This window comes from Dendrobates tinctorius, unplaced genomic scaffold (genome assembly GCF_039654945.1).
Source record: "Dendrobates tinctorius isolate UK_male_01 unplaced genomic scaffold, ASM3965494v1 ptg000133l, whole genome shotgun sequence".
NCBI lineage: Eukaryota > Metazoa > Chordata > Amphibia > Anura > Dendrobatidae > Dendrobates > Dendrobates tinctorius.
In genome coordinates, this window is record NW_027361801.1 from 49,519,849 (window position 1) to 49,536,361 (window position 16,513).

General features: G+C 42.0%; 1 protein-coding gene across 3 annotated transcripts in view; it reads right to left on the bottom strand.

Annotated features, from left to right (window-relative positions):
* Window positions 1–16,513, bottom strand: part of IL1RAPL2 (interleukin 1 receptor accessory protein like 2) — a 1,414,847-nt gene that overhangs the window by 1,101,084 nt on the left and 297,250 nt on the right. The window lies entirely within an intron of this gene.

A 16,513-nucleotide genomic window follows, 5' to 3' on the forward strand; every position in this document is an offset into this window, starting at 1 on the left:
CCTCTCCAGGTCTCCGTCTAACCATTAGATGACAAGGTGTTGGGCAAAGCTGAAAATTAGACTCATTAGAGAAGATTACGTTACTCCAGTCCTCTATGGTCCAATCCTTATGGTCTTTGGCAAACTTCAGCCTGGCTCTCCTTTGCTTCTCCTTGATGAAAAGCTTTTTTCTAGCTTTACATGACTTGAGCCCTGCCTCAAGGAGCCTGTTACGAACTCTTCTTGCCGTGCACTTCACCCCAGCTGCCATTTACCATTCGTTCTGTAGGTCACTTGACGTCATCCTGCGGTTGCGGAAGTAACATTCAAATAAGATCACGGTCATGCCGGTCAGTGAAGAGTCATTTTCACCATCTGCCAGTCTGTAGCTTTGTTGTCCCCAATGTTTGCTGCTTAACTTCCATCTTAAAAATTTTAAGGATGGAGGCAGCATTGACACTCACTGTATCCCTCTGCTAGTAAAGCCAGAATTAAGCCCTTCTTTTCCTCACTCAAGACTTTTCTTTTCAACTTCTTTGGCATGGTTAAAAGTTATTTTTTCATTCCTATTACTTTTGGGATATTGCTAGCACTTGTTTGGCCATCCAGCTTGTCCTATTGCAAGAGGATTGTGAACACCACAGCAGGGTTTTTTTTTATACTTTCCTTCATTAAATAAGATTTGGTTCAGGTAATCACCTAATCAGAAGCACATTAAGTAGAATGAGGTGTACTCTGGTTGGAATTCAACTGACACTGGAATGGAATGGCTGTCAGATATGTAGAGAAGCTGATTTTTATAAAACCGTGCAGTGGTCTCTTATTTTTTGCCAGAGCTGTATAGCTGGAGCCAGGAATGTGACACACATGGGCCTGGATGGGGGATGTTATTACCACATGGGCTAATTAAGGGATATTATTACTACAGTGATGTATTTATTTTATTTTTTCAGGATACAGTTTTTAATGAGGGAGGCGGTCCTGTTACTGTGCAGAGCGACACTGTCACCTTCTTTCTTCATCTGGTGTAGTTTAGAATTTGGGAAAAAAATAAGTTATGTGTTCTGCAAGTGGTGCTCTAGATAACTGTTATTTCCTGCAGAGAAGAGCCCTGGCTGGAAGAAGTAACTGCGGTCTGTGCTGGATAAAAATCAAAAGCGAAGATGAAGGACTTCACCTAGAGATGTCACTGGTGAGTAAGTGTGTTACCTGTACACTTACACTATACACTGTATACTATATACAGCGGTCCTGTGTACAATGTCACCAGTGATCACTGTATTACCTTTACACTATACACTATATACAGAGCTCATGTGTATAATGTCACCAGTGATCACTGTATTACCTGTACACAGACACTGTATACTAAGTACAGATCATCTGTGTATAAAGGCTCTTACGGTAATATTATTGTGTTTTTTTATTACTGAACAGTATTGAAGTATTCAGTCACTATGTGGTGGTAATATGTTGTCCGGCCATGGTGTGACAGTATTTGTTCCTTGTATGTGCTATTATTTGGTCACTGTGGTGGTAATATGTGGTCTGGTCATGGTGTGGTGGTATTTGTTCCTTGTATGTGGTATTATAGGTCACTATGTGGTGGTAATCTGGTGTCTGGTATTTGTCCCCTGTATGTGATATTATTGGTCATTTAAAAAATTTAAAAATAAATAAAAATATATCTAAATTGTAATAGATATTTGAATAAATGTTTAATAGGTTAGAGTAGAGTAGGACCCAGCCAAAAGAGTCTACCATGTCATGGTGGCGGCCTAAAAAATCTTTTGGCCAAAAGAAAAGCTGCTGACTATACGTGTGATCTGGTGATGCAAACTGTTAATGTGTGATTGGTAAGAAGTGGAGTTTTTCCAAGAGAGAGCGGTGGGATTGTGGACAGCTTGAGGAATGGAGGCGGGGCTGGGGTGGAGCCTGGGCAGAGTCTTACGTGGGCTCTGAAAATTTTGCCAGTATGGGGTCCCGAAATTCCTAGATATGTATATAAAGACTTGGCATACACTATATATGATTTCCAGTGAATAGGTAGTTTTTAATATACAGTACATACAGTATAGACGTTTCAGTCACATTGACCTTCATCACAGTACTATGTATTGTACTGCTGTCATTAACATACTGCTCAAAGGAAGAAGAGCCAAAAGATATGTTGTCCCCCTTGGGATTAGGAACAGAAAGCACTGCTGTGCAAAGTCGGTCCGCTCAGTGTGCAGCATATGGGGCAATGACACGGCATCCACCGCAGGTCAGAAGCACTTCTGACCCGCAGTGGATGCCGAGTCATTGCCCCATATGCTCCGAGACATAAAGGTCTAGCAGATACTACAGCAGCAAAATAGTGCAACATTTAAAGGAAGACTATTTAGAAAATTGGTTAACTCTACAATTTAGGAAAAAATGAATACAAAAAAAACAGTTTGAAGGTGTGCATAGCCTTTAAGCTAAACGGACTGAACAATAGAATGTAGCCACATCACTACTAAGCCAAATATTAGAGCTGGTAACTCTATACAGACCAGTATGAAAAAAAAGTGAGAGGCATAAGAGTCTGAAGCAGAGACTTTTGGTTTGTACATAGCACCAAGTGAAGTGAGCAGGGACTGAGACTGAAATTGATAGAAAAAGACATCTCCACATTATATAGCTCTAAAAAATTGTGTTGTGCAAGAACCGCAAGAACCACCAAACATCAACTATCACCATCTACAAACTATACAGAACAGTGTTTGTAACCAAGAATCATTTCTGAAAAACCACAAAATATTTGTGCCCATATTGAGGAACCATCAAGTTTTTAAACCCCTGCTTGAGTAAAGATTGAGTTATTACATTCTATTCTTGCCTCTTCTAATTTTCTTGATATGGATGGTCACCACCAGAGACCTCACCTTCATTCACCATAACCTCAAAAATAGCACTATTACACTATTCTGCAGTTATATTATAGAAAACTACAGTAGAGGTCTCTGAACTCGCCAAAACTAATGTGTGAACAATGTTTTATGACTTGGAACAAGAGAATTTAATAGATCTGGATTTCAACCATGAATATGGATAAAAACACAAGAAAAAAAAAAAACAAGAAGGTGGTCTATAAATTGCAATGGGCAGGACAAATACCTTTTGTATAATAAAAATGTGCTGAATAACCACATGAAGGAAGTAGAAATCTTGGTGAATGATAAAATATGTACTGGATCTCTGAAAATAATCACTGTTGGAGAGAAGCTATCCTTATACCAGGACAACATATAAGACTTCAGGGCAAACTCATAAATTAACCGCTGAATTGACATTTAGTGGGTTGACACGCTATTTATCTCTGTCTTGTAAACCATTTCTCTTCTCACAGAGCCTACTGACAATCTCATGTATATGAGAGGGTGCAATGACAACCCAGTTGCTGAGGTTGTGGCCTAAAGGTAAGGGATAGATATATCTTCATTAGAAACAGGGCATGACGTGAGTGTAACCAAAGATAACACATCACAGCAAAATGCCAGGTTCAGGCCATAAAATTTCTGTTTCTTAATTGTTTCCATAGGAAAATAGCCAAGAATGAGTAGTAGCCTTCCTTTATACAATCTCTATATAACTGTATACAGGTGACACTATATAAAACAATCCTATCTAGGTATAATACAATTAGAGGAACTGAAAACAAATTTTTGCTTCTATTCACGCCATTCAATTATAGCACCTCAATATTAAGATTTACAGAATTCCTTATTGCCAGATCACTTACAGTAAAAGCTCTAATATGAAACTCTTGTGCTCATTGGAAGTGAACTGTGCCGATCAGATTACCACTCGCATGCCTACTGAGGAACATAAGCAATTAGCAGGTATTGTGTACATGCCCTATTTTAAGGAATAGAAAATGTGCACAATAGCTAATGATTGTACACGCTCCTAAGCAGGCATGCGGGCAGTACCATCATCGGCACCGCCCAATTCTGATGCAGAAGTGAGCTGTTCTGGACATCACCGGCTATCCCAAATAAGTGCACGTAATAGAAGAAACTTCCTCTTTAGCTATCTTGACAAATTCCTTCCAAATTGCAATCCTTTACAAAAATGTTGCACTACTACACAAATCCTACTCTAAGGTTTAACAAACTTAAGGAAAAAAAGTTAAAATATTAAACAATCGTGCCCAATAGTCCCTCCTAACATAATAGTATAACACAGCATTATAATTCTCCTTGGAAATTTGTGACGCAAGTCATAGCCAAGGAAAAGCAATACTGGTAACTATATTCTCACCTCTTATAGTATTCGTTTATGTCTTCTACAGAGGAGTATTAATTCAATCTCTGCTATAAAAATGGAGCACGTCTTGCATAAGCAGATAAATTATTAGAAAGAGTATAAATCACCGGGCCATAATGTGATGCCAACAAGATTCAATGCAATTTACAGATAAATATGAGAAATGACTTGAGCTTTTTACTGAATTAAAAGTGGCAAAGTTTTCTGAAGATAAATGATTAGCTGTGACCAAACGTTCATCTGAAAACTAAAAAGGTGAAAGAAGACATTAAGTAGACTGGAAAAAGACTTTTTTTTCAGGTTGTAGCACAAAAGATCAATCCTGCATAGAGCAGTGTAATTAGGATTCAGAAGTACAAATGATTTTTATCTTTTTTCCCCCATTGTAGAATGTCACTGGAAACATCTCAGAATAATGCACAATGTAGGTGTAAATCAAGTATTAACTTGAAACAATGACACAGTGGGGCTTGTGTGCTTACATTTTGTTCATAGAACATGTCACTCAATTTTTTGTAAAGTCCCCAGTAAATATCCTAACAAGTAGCTTGGCCACAGAAACAGCTACTCTGTAAATAGTAGACATAGAAATGGTGTAACGCAGCCCAATCGGGTATTTCCAGAACCCTGACCCAAAGAGACAGATATTGCAGTCTCAGCTATGAATTACTTCAAAGGGAGAGACCTTTTAAAGTGTTATCTTCTGGCTTTTTCTGTTCCTCCTTTTTAAAGCACCACTCCAGCAGGGGTGTTTTTCAGAGCTGGAGTGACGCTTTAATGTAAGCCCCCTGCTTCCATTCATATACAGTACTCAACTTCTAGTGATTTCCCTGTGTTTCAGCATTGCTCTGGTCCCGCAGCACCATCTTGTGACAGTAGTTTTTGACTGGCCAGAAGTCAGAAGCTACGACACAAGCTTGCAATACAAGTCTCTGAGAGCCAGAATGAGGCTAGAACGAGTCTCTCATAGACTTGTATTAAAAACTGACTTCCGCGCAGTTCCGTGAAACACTGGAGCTGCTGGCAGGTCACTTTTCACCAGAGACTGACAGAAGTGGTGGAAAAAAGCAAAAGAAAACGACGGAAGGTGAGTATCAGACAGGGGGCTTGCATTTAAAGTACTACTCCAGAAGTGCAATAAAAAATTACTGGAGTGGTGCTTTAAATACGTAGAAGTCTGTAGAGTACAATTGTGATCTGATTACGCAGTCAGCTCAGATCTTATATTGACTCAAGACAGATTTCATCAGAGAATTCAGCAAAGTCTGATAAGTGGATAATGCATTTCTTTTTGACTCCTTAATGACCTGCGACATACATCACAGTATATTATATACTACTATATTGCATACTGTCACGGATGTGGTTTGTGGAACCACTGTGCCACGAACTGCGGAGAGCCTGGAGGGGTGTGACTAAGAACTGGACTGTTCACTAGAGCCTCTGATGGTGAGGTTAGACTTAGCTCCCGATCAATACCAGGTGCCACTCCAGGACAGACCAATGGAAAAGCAGCAGCTGGACCCAGTAGGACAGATTGGATGGTGCAGCAGGCAGAGTTCATATCAGAGTGCAGCAGGCAGGATCTGCACCAAAGTATAGCAGGCAAGATCTGCACCAGAGTGCGGTAGGCAGAATCTGGACCAGAGTGCGGCAGGAAGGATCCGCACAAGAGGGCGGCAGGGACCGGTACGCAACCTTACACAACTAGACTGCAGAACAGGAAGGTTGCTCAGGCACCTCCCCAGCGGGGAGGATGCAATATATACATAATGCTTCTCAGCCATTGGCTGGGGAGGACATAGCAAGTGCATGTGCTAGCCCTTTAAGAGGGTGGGAGCACGCACATGTCTGCTCTAAGGACATGGCTTAATCAAGAAAGGCACATCCAGCCCATGAATGGCAGCACTTCCCAGGACTCACATCCAAAGATATATCATATTTTTTTATTTGATAGGTTAAAAAAAGAGGAGATACAATGCATTTCGGATACAGTGTATATCCTTCATCAGGTATCATAAAAACACAGTACAAACTGATACCTGATAAGGATATACACTGTATCCGAAACACGTTGCATCTCCTCTTTTTTAACCTATCAAATAAAAAAAAATATGAAATTTCATCTTTGGATTTGAGTCCTGGGAAGCGCTGCCATTCATGGGCTGGATGTGCCTTTCTTGATTTACTCATCCTGTGTGAGCCTGAATCTGGCTCTTTCACTTGGATCCACCCAAGGCAAGCTGCAAGTCCTGTCTATTGAAAAGTATCCCGGAATTATTTTTGAGGATACACAATCTAAAGCCATATTAGTCTTCTATCAGGTAAGTGCATAAAATTGTGCACCCTTTAAAGACTATAATATTGTGTTTATGCACTTTGGGTGCCGTGATTTGTCTGTTCTTCTCTCCCAAACAGGGTTTTTTTTTTTTTTACTAAGGACATGGCTGGGAGCCCAGCTGGAAGCATGCAAAGCATGGGGAAGGGAAGAAACGACCGCAGGACAGGTGAGTGAAGTGACACGCCGGAGACCCTGCCTGTCAAAGCAGGACTCCAGTGTGGTGCCAACATATACTACAAGGCTAAATGCTTTTTTTTAACAATCAAATACCGCATTTTTCGGATTAGAAGACGCTCTTTTTTTCACCAAATTTGGGGGGAAAATAGGGATGCGTTTTATAATGCGTATATACCTTACTGATACCGTTTCTGGAGGCACAGACTAGGATGAGGTATATGGCGATGCTGTGAGTGCCTGGTGGTGCTGCGGGGGGTCTCCGGTGCTGCTGGGGCTCTACTGACATTTTGTGAAAGGCCAGAGCCCCAGCAGTTGCATGGTTTCTTTTGCAGTGGACTCCAAGAAAATGGCCGCCAAGGCAGTGCATGCACAGATGGAGATCGCGGCATCAAGATCTCGGGAGATCAGATCTCAGCACTGAAATCTCATCTCCCGAGATCTTGGTGCCGAGATCTCCACCTGCGCCACCCCCAGCGGCCATTTTCCCGAAGTCCACCGCACAGGAAACTATGAAACTGCCGGGGCTCTGGCCTTTCACAAAATGTCAGCAGAGCCATGGCAGCACCGAAGACCCCTGCAGGAGCACCAGGCAGCAGCGCCAGACACTCCCATAGCACAGTCTGGCACCTGCAGCACCGGTGACACCCGCAGCAGCTCCAGGCAGCACTGCTGGGCACCCGCAGCACCAGAGTCATCCACAGAAGCACCAGGCAGCAGCACCGGACACCCACAGCAGCACCAGACACCCGCAGCGGCGTGCCACACATCGGAACACCCCCTCATCCCAGCCTGCGGCCTGCAGCATCACCCCACTCCTGCATCCTCCAGCAGCGACCCTGGGACCCCGCTTCACAGCAGCCACCACCCCCGGTAAACAATAAGATGCATGGATTATAATAAGCAACATTTTATTAAAAAAAAAAATTTCCAATTGTTCTCAAAATTTGGGGTGCGTCTTATAATCCGGAACTTCTTATAATCCAAAAAATATGGTAATCAGAGAATGTATAAATTGGAAATGTAGAATAAAAAATACACACAATCCACTATTTCTTGAACTGTTTTTGTAAATTTTCATATATTACAGGTATAACTAAGGATTTATTTGCGGATACAATTAATATCATCACTTACATTTTTCTATAACACCATAGAGATTGTTTAATCTAAATAGAACCTGTAAAATATTAATTGACATTATATTATGTTAGCTGCCACATATAAGGAGAAGAATGTCTCGCCATTACCATAATTAGTATGTAGAAAGTTTCAGCCTTACAGACAGTGTGTTGAATACAAACAGAACCCAGGAGTTAAAAACCTTGTATATCTCCATGGCAATCATTCCGATGTCTCCCATTTTAGCAACCACCTACCAAAGAGATTCCATGCTGTTTCTTGCCAGCCATGGCATCCCATCAGCTGGCAATCCAAAGGCTCTTCCAGCACTTAACACTTTATACCGAGCTACATTTCCTGAGCATTAATAGGATCTATTTGCTGCTAAGAGACCCATCTCGTTTCACGACTCTGTAGGATGCTAAAACAAAAAAAAAAAGAGCGCCTTAACCAAAAGAAGTCCCAAAAGAATAAAATATGAGTCCGAACTGATCCATATCTTCTTACGCTTAACATGCAGGACTGCCAGCAGTTCAAAAATTTATAAACAAGCTGAAAAAATAGGAGTCTTAGTCTGTGAAGCAAATGAATGTGCCTGTGAGTTGTTTTTAAAGGGAATATGTCAGCAGATTTTTTTTTCTTTAGAATCAGAGCAGCATGATGTAGGGGCAGAAAGCCTGATTCTAGTGATGTTTCACTTACTGGGATGCTTGGCACAGTTTTGACAGAATCCCTGTTTTCTCTGTTGTAGACATAGCAGTGCTCAGAATGCAGAGCTGGATATAATCCACCCACACCACTGAGTGGCAGATTCTTGTGTACACTGTGAATTGTCAGCAATCTGCCAATCAGTTCTGCAGGTAGGTTTACACAGTTAAGCCTAACAGTCTGGCATGTGACACCTAGTCCTGCAGTGATTATCTCCTGCTGCTAAAGCACTGATTGTACATGCTACATATCAGTAACAACAAACACCTAGAAATTTGGGAAACAGCAATTATGCACAACTCAAAAGAACTAGGTTAAATACTAATGAAAGAGAAACAGAGTATATGTGCCATAAAAATATAATTTTATTAAATATAATGAATTAAAATACAGGTTGCATAAATAATGAAAAAGGCTGCAATGTCAAGTGCAAGAAACATGAGACCCTAAGTAGTATAAATCTTGGTAATATCAATTACAAGTATGTATGCAAGATAAATAAAGAGAACATGAGTCTCTAATTGCTAAAGTGCAAGAGGTATATGGTGCTGCTATAAAGCATGCATATAAGATATGAGAAGAGAGAGTAAAAGTAAAGACACATTGGTAACCAGGTTATAATGCAGGAGCTCCCGCCACCCCAATGCACGTTTTGTGTGGTCACTTCCTCAAGAGGTGAGGCATAACATAAATCTAGTGACGGATTCCCTTTATGTTGGCCATGATGTGTGCACGTAATTGTAACTGTAATTATCATCTTATATAGTTCACAGCAAATGTCAGTGATTAGTTCATAATAGTATATTAAGCTACAAATATACATATTAATTACTTCTATATTTTGCACCACTTATTGTGGCTTTCCAATTTCTCTATAAAATAGTTGTCTGCCTTTGATTTATTAAACTGTTCAGAAAAAAAAAGAAAATAATCAGGTCGCCAACCTTGTTCAATTGGTGATGGGAATCTTTCATTGGCAACATAATTGCAGTGTCATTATTTGTAATTCCTTTTCTTTGCATTAATATGACTGAATTATATAATTCAAATGTTCTTCTATTTTTGGTTCATACGATCAGACTCCAAAATACTGGACATGGAAGACCATGTGCATTTTTGAAAAGACTCATCGCCCAATCCCTTCTCTTGCAGGAAATAAAAGCACCAAGGTCATTTTCCTCTATTCTTTTGTCAATATTGTTGTCCCCAAGGAGAAGAGAAACCTTACAATGTTCTTAACAATTATTCATTATAATGAGAATGGGGCTACACTGATCTAGGATCCCTCATTGCAATAGGTTGCATGATATAGTTATGTGCTCTCCATTGCATATATGAAAGAGGGCACAACCCTTGGAGAAACTTTTCCAAAATGAAGAGTTTTGCCAAAGACTGGAAGCAGGAAGCCGGCATGTGCAGTGTGCTGCTTGAGAGTCATAGCGAAGACAAAGAGAACAAAGTGGTATTGATTCCCGACAGTAAATAGGAGGCAAGTGATGAAAGGTCATGGAGTAAGGGTCCCGTCACACTAAACGATGCACCAGTGATCCCGACAAATGATATGACCTTGTCAGGATCGCTGGTGCCTCGCTACATGATCGCTGGTGAGCTGTCAAACAGGCAGACTCACCAGTGATCAGGACCAGCGAGAACGCTGGTATCCAAGGTAAATATCGGGTAACTAAGCGTGCATGTCACTTAGTTACCCGCTGTGTACCTTGGATACCAGCGCCCAGCATAAGCACTCAGGTATCCAAGGTACACAGCGGGTAACTAAGCGACGCGTGCACTTAGTTACCCAATATTTACCTTGGATACCAGCTCCCAGCGTCTGTTTACAGCGCTGGGAGCTCGCTGATCGTTGGTCTCCCGCTGCCACACGCAGTGATGCTCACTGGCCAGCGGGAGACCAATGATCAAAAAATGGCCCAGGACACTTCTGCATGATCAGCGATATTGCTGGCGAGATCGCTGATGCATCACAAAATCAGCAATCTCACTAGCGATCTCGCTGTGTGTGATGGGGCCTTAAGAGCAGGACCATTGGAAGTGCGGTGTGTGCTTCATGGTTGACCCGGAAGACCCCCAGAAGCTTCAGGATAGAGTATTTGCATCAGCACTTCCAAGTTGGCTGGATCTCTGTCATTTTATGAGGGAATAGCCACTGAACGGATTAGTTGGAGAGCACAAAAGATAGTAGAAAGAACACAGACAAGAGACTACAAAGAGGCTCCACCATATCCAAGAGGAATCAAAGACTGCTTTACAACTGTTTTAGTCTGTCAAGTTGCTAAGTACAGGACAGAGATACAGAGATTAGGGCCACTTATTTTATTTGGTCTCCCATGACAGCACCACAAGAGAGGGGTTCCGCCCTTCAGGGACAGGAAACCAACAGAGGGCAGCACCTCTCTTCCGCATCATTTGGTTTTCTGCTCCTGACGGGTGAACCTCTTCAGACATAATTATGAAGAAGGTAGAAGATAAAAGTCATTCCCTGGCCTGACCCGGATGACTCAGGCAGCAAGGGTCCCCTCCCTTGGCTGGTCCGGTGTCCTGGAAGTGCCACAGTGGGTCCAGGGGGACTGCACAATAATGAGGGTTATCAGGCAAGCGGTGTCCGGGTAGGATGACTGGCTTGGTCGTGGTCCGACGCTCAGGTGCAGGTAAATAAGTCCAGAGCTGGCGGCAGTGTGTGTGCTCTGGTCCTGGCGCACAGCAGTGATGCCTCCAGAGCTGGGGGACCCGGGTGGCAGGGGTCGGTGCACACTTGTGACGTGACCAGGGTGCAGTCCGGTGACATGGCTGGGGTACTCCCCATGTGACGCGGCCGGAGCACATCCTCGGTGACGCAGCCGGAGCACATCCTCGGTGACGCAGCCGGGATTGTGACAAGGCTAGGGTTCACCCCCTGTGACGCAGCCGGGGTGCGCTCTCTATGATGCCGGGGATGCGGTGTGCTGCCATGACTGTATGTCCAGGAGGATGTGATTCCTGGAATCCCAGCCGTGTCACCGGACTACACCCCGGGGCTAGCATTTGTAGTGATAATCCAGGAAATATGGTTTACCCAGGGAACCCCTCTGGACAAGTTTGATAAACTTAACCACCCAAAAAGGCACTGTATCGTAGAGGGGGACAGAGATTTTCCTTTCCAGACACCAAGCTGGCGGTCATTATGCAATACTTCCCACTGTAATATGGACGTATGAGTACACAAGAGGTATTAAATAACATGCAAAAATGTAATAACCACCCAAAAAAGAGGGGTGGTAATAAAGTGCAAAAGAGAAAAATATCTAATCAGTGGTCATATAAAGTGACATGGTGCATATATTAGTGATCCAAAAACAGGATCTACAAAGAATTGACCACAGAGAAATTATAATCCAATACCTAATGAGATCGCTGCTGCCAAGAGCCAGACTGCCAAAGAGGGTAAATGGGACTAAACAAACTGTAATGAAGCCAAAAAATAAACCAACCTTACTGTGATGTGGGCTGAGGGAACCCCAACGCGCGTTTTGCTACTTGCTTCTTTGGGGGGCATGATGTAATCAGGTAGCAAGACCCTGCAAATTGCGCACTCTTTATGTTTGTCCTTAGAGGTATATGTCTTCCCCTAACAAATTTGGGAGAGACAAGGGGAAGACTACATCACCAAGCGAACTTTCACGAAGATAATTTACCAGTGAAGCATAACTGAATGGCACTGGAATGCGCAGGAGACGTCTCTCAGCCGAAAGATCCTCCTTAGAGGCTGGAGACTCATCCAGTCTGTTGTATCTTTTCGTGCCTGGGCAGGCATGTCTGGGGTAACTAGCGGGGTGCTGCTGGGCAGAGTTATGTGGGTCGGTAACATCGGGCTGGAGGGAGGGTGTTTTCAGTGGTGGGAGTGCTGGGGGACGCGGTTGCGGGGGCACGGCCGGCAGACCCGGGGGAGGAAGCACCTGCGGAATCGGTAGTCCTGGGGTACCAGATTGGGGGAGAGGCATAGGATATTTAAGACAGGCCAGGATGAAACCAGGTGCTTCCAGACTCAGAATCCAGCAAGGAGCATAGAGTCGCCAGAGCAGCAGGAACAGGTGCCGCATTCACCTGTATGACAGCAGCTCACTGAGGAGCCCTACTTGAGAGTGACCCAGCAATGACCGTGTAGCAGCACAGGAGGTGGTCATTTTGGTGAAAGAAATTCCTCTGTCCCCCTCTATGATACAGTGCCTTTTTGGGTGGTTAAGTTGATCAAACTTGTCCACAGGGGTTCCCTGGGTAAACCATATTTCCCGGATTATCACTACAAATGCTAGCCCCATGGGTTGGGGGCTCATTTAGTGGAGGTGTGGGTCCAAGGGAGGTAGACAAGCAGCGAGCAGGTGGGTTCATCTAACCTAAAAGAGTTGTTGGCAGTGGAGCTGGCAATAAGATGGCTCCTTATATCCTTACAGGGTCAATATGTCAGAATAGTTTCTGAGAATCAGGTAATGGTAGCCAACATCTACCACCAGGGGGGACCTGGTTCAGATCTTTGATGGAAGTGGCGGATTGTTTATTTCAGATGGCCGAAGTGCATCTGCTGTCGTTGACCTCCCTGCACATAAGAGGAAAGGAGAACATCAAGGCTGACTTCCTAAGCTTCTTTCTGTGCCAATCCCGGGAATCAAATGGAAGAGAGGCTCCATTCAGTAGACCCTTGGAAGAAGGAGAATTTTTTATTTGTCGCCTTTCAGGGAGTTGGAAGGGGCTTAAAGTCTCTTTAAGTCCACTTTAGCTAGGTGGATCAGGGAAGCAATTTCTTTGACCTATACAGCAAATGGGAAGGCAGTTTCAGAGGATCTGAAGGCTCACTCCACACGAGCCGTGGCAACTTCCTGGGTATAGAGATCGGAGGTGTCTATTGAGGAGAAAGGTAAGGCAGCTAACATGGTCTTCTCCCTCCATATTTTTCAAACATTATAGGCTTGATATGGGTGCCTCTTCTGATCTCACATTTGGGACAAAGGTGCTTCAGTTTGTGGTCCTCCCAAATTTCCTTACCTCTCTGTAATTCTCTTGTGGTACTGTCATGGGAGACCGAATAAATGCTTAGTTACTTACCAGTAACTGTTTTTCAGAGCCCATGACAGATCCTTTATATTCCCTCCCTTCAAGTGGGGTGAGCACTTATTTTTGCCTTAGCATAATCACGTGTGGAAAGTTATTTTGTGCACGAAATAATGTGTATATATTGCTACTAACCTGGGAGGTCCTCTCATGCTCTGTAATCCAACTGATGCGAGAGAGAAGTCCCGTGCTTTTATGTCTGAAGGTTTCCTGTCCCTGAAGGGCGGATCCCCTCTCTCGTGGTGCGGTCATGGGCTCCGAAAAACACAGTTAACGGTAAGTAACTAACCTTATTTGTAACACTCATCTACAGTGGGTTAACATTGTTCTCTGATCGATCACATATTCGGCTTTGCAGCTACTATTACATAGAGGACAAAGGTCCTCTTCTTTTTAACAATTGTTATGGAAACTTACAATCCCCCAATTGTATCTATAGAGCTCTATATAAGCTTGCGGTCTTACAAATATAAACACTTTTAAACTAGTTTTCTTCACATTCAGTGTGAAGAGAGTATAATAACATATCATAGTACCATTTTTTTTATCATCAATTTTTTAAAATACATTTACACATTGTACAAAAAGATTAAAATAGTATACAAAATTATCCAGAATCCCACCCTATTCATCATAAAAGAAAGAATTGGAAAAGTGTTTTCCCCCAAATCAGGGTTCTAAAGGATTAAAAAGAGGAGCCATAGTAGCTCCAGGTTTCTAAATGGTAGAAGTCAACATCCTTACAGTATAGCTATTGTTGATATTCCCTTCTAATATTAAACTTCACCGCTATATCTTTATCACAGTGCATTGGTTTATGCACAGTGCAACAATACAATAAATCCAAATGTGTAAACACTTTGTAAGCATATTCCTGCTAAGCCAACTATATACAGGTGATGCCATTACAAACTTAGTTTATAACTTACCAAGTGCTAAATTTATACATTGAATAGTTAAAACTAAAGATGAGCAAATAGTGAATAGTTGAGAATTGAACTCATGTCAAATTTTAGGAAATTACTTAAACCGACAAAAAATTTGAAATTTAATTCCTGTGAATCCCCCAGAAAATATTCACCATAATTTACACAAAAGCAGAAGATTGCTTGAGCTGATGAAGGCTCACATGACTTTAGGGCTTCCACATATTGTTTTACAGCTATCACAACACAATGCATAGAAAGCCAATCAAAAGGGACTACCATATCCTGTGTAAAAGCAGAGGCAGGGAATTCAGCAAACATATTTGCTAATGGTGCTCGGGTATGCACTGAGTAGCGTGGATTCAATTCCCACACATTTTGTGGCTGTCTAAGAGCCACAATACTTTTGGCTGCAGGGATGCAAACATATAATGAGCACCCGTGATACTCGGTGCATACCGGCGCACTCTCGGCAAACTCGAGTAACGCGCAATTGCGCTCATTACTAATAGCCATGTTGGAGTCAGTTGGAAATTACTAAAATTCTGGTTATGTTAAAGAGCTTGAAAAATGTTCGACACAGTCATATTTTCAGGTCATTTTCAGGGCAGTTGGAAAATTTACAGTACTTATGGCAAATTGATTTGCTTGTGGTTGGATTTTTTTACCTGTGTTATCCAATTTATAAATGAGAATGATGTCCATATCTTAAATGATAGTATGTAAATATTGATATAAATAGATATTTGGAGACAAATAATTATACGATGACATGCGTAGCCTGCAAAGAACATGGAAGGGTTACCAGAAGAACGCACACGCAAATAAAGGTTGTAGCCGGACACTGTAATTAATAATTAACTGTAGATAATGCTGAACTTATCTTAAATATGATTAATTCACATTTTTGTAAACTAAATATTGAATCAGTGCTCCTTTAAGACTAGCTGACATTTTTCTTGGGGGCTATCTTTCTTGGTACAAACGGAGATTCCTATTAGTTCACAACTGCCTCGTTTCATCCTCTGAAAGCATATCTGCAAATAGCTCAGCCGCAGTGGAAGGCAAAGAGCAGGAGGGTAATAGGTATGATGTCAATTGGCATTAAGCATGCCATTTAAGCACTTTATTTCTGCAGGCTATGAAAGTACCAGACTTGAATTACTGGCCATTTCAGACACACAATATAAAGCAATTCCATTAGTGTGGCGGTGTACCTAGTAACAACTCGGTGTGAACGTCACTTATGCTTGGAGAAAATTTCCTAGATTTCTTAAAATAAGTCAATTTTTGCAACTTAACAGCAACACTTGAAACTCTCCTTAACTTTTGTAACTTTTGTCCTCAGTGTTGTGTGTGAGAAATTAAAGTATCAACAGTCCAAAGATGTAATATGAACAGAGTTTTATTCTGGTTGGAGGACAATACGGCATTTTCTACCTTGGGCAATTAGGAAAATTAGGGTATAATTATTAAATAATTTGGTGACAAAGCCTTCAATTTAAAGATGGATTTCAAATTCCTTCATCACAGGAAGTGAAGCACTCTTTAAAATTCTTGCAGAATTATTTTTCAACTCTAGTAGAATTTAATTCCATTCAAATAAATTCACTCATCTCTATTTGCTGCCATTAATTAAAATGCCATTTTACGATACCACTCACCAAGGCTTTTTTGACAACGTTAATGACATATTTCTTCTCTTCGGCCTTACCGGCAACCAATTATACCTTTCCTTTGGTCTTCTCAAGTTATCTCCTTTAAGCCCTAATGTGTGATCCATCTCTGGCCACCTTTCTGCTCAATTTAAGCAGGCATTCTTTCTTCATCAATCCTTTGAATGTGGGTTTAGCACGCCAGCCTTTGACAT